Here is a 983-nt window from a genome sequence, read left to right as displayed (position 1 = left end):
TAAAAACGGAGCACTAGTTAAATAGACAACAGCATTCCACAATAATCATAAAGATGTCCCAACTCTCTCTGGAATGAAAAGTTACCATGAAGACTTGGAACGTTTCCCTTCTCGTTCTCTTCGGTAAAGTCAGACAGACTCACGGGACTCCAACCTGAAGCAACTATCCGTTGCTGATGACTGACCGGTCCCGCCATGCCCATTATTATTTCCGGTTACCGGTCCGGTTGTTCACGCACTTTCTCACCCGTCTCTCTCTCTCTCCGGGGAGCGCATAGTCACGCACAACACAACCCGTCTCTCTCTCTCTCCGGGAGCGCAAAGTGACACACACCACGCACAGCACAACCCGTCTCTCTCTCTCTCTCTCTCTCCGGGGAGCGCAAAGTGACACACACCACGCACAGCACAACCCGTCTCTCTCTCTCTCTCTCCGGGGAGCGCAAAGTGACACACACCACGCACAGCACAACCCGTCTCTCTCTCTCTCTCTCTCCGGGGAGCGCAAAGTGACACACACCACGCACAGCACAACCCGTCTCTCTCTCTCTCTCTCTCTCCGGGGAGCGCAAAGTGACACACACCACGCACAGCACAACCCGTCTCTCTCTCTCTCTCTCTCCGGGGAGCGCAAAGTGACACACACCACGCACAGCACAACCCGTCAACAGCTTCCCGGACAGGTGTGAACTAGAACTCACACGCTCGCTCTATCACGTGATCCAGAATTCCCCTTTTATTCATTACCGACATAACTGCCCCGCGGGACAAAAGACAGGATTAGAGCCTATCCCGTATCTCTTCAGCCCGCCAGGCAATTATGTCGGTAACGAGTTGATATGAATGACATTTAAATGTTAAATGACAGATGGATTTAGTGTCAATCACAACTGTACAAAATACCAAATCCAACCCATGGGAATTAAATGTCAACTATGCAGTCTGTAATGTCATCTTTTAAAAACACACACACACCAGTCTAG

General features: G+C 50.7%; 1 protein-coding gene across 1 annotated transcript in view; it reads right to left on the bottom strand.

Annotated features, from left to right (window-relative positions):
* LOC118947116 (protein FAM83G-like) overlaps positions 1-754 on the bottom strand; it is a 17767-nt gene extending 17013 nt beyond the window's left edge. The window contains exon 1 of the mRNA XM_036972299.1: positions 1-754. This exon is cut by the window's left edge and continues 498 nt beyond it. The gene's annotated coding sequence lies outside the window, so the exon portion shown is untranslated.
* Positions 755-983: the final 229 nt, after the last annotated feature.

This window comes from Oncorhynchus mykiss, unplaced genomic scaffold (assembly GCF_013265735.2).
Source record: "Oncorhynchus mykiss isolate Arlee unplaced genomic scaffold, USDA_OmykA_1.1 un_scaffold_140, whole genome shotgun sequence".
Taxonomy (NCBI): domain Eukaryota; kingdom Metazoa; phylum Chordata; class Actinopteri; order Salmoniformes; family Salmonidae; genus Oncorhynchus; species Oncorhynchus mykiss.
The sequence above is the reverse complement of the archived record's forward strand: the minus strand, read 5'-3'. Positions and strand labels throughout refer to the sequence as shown.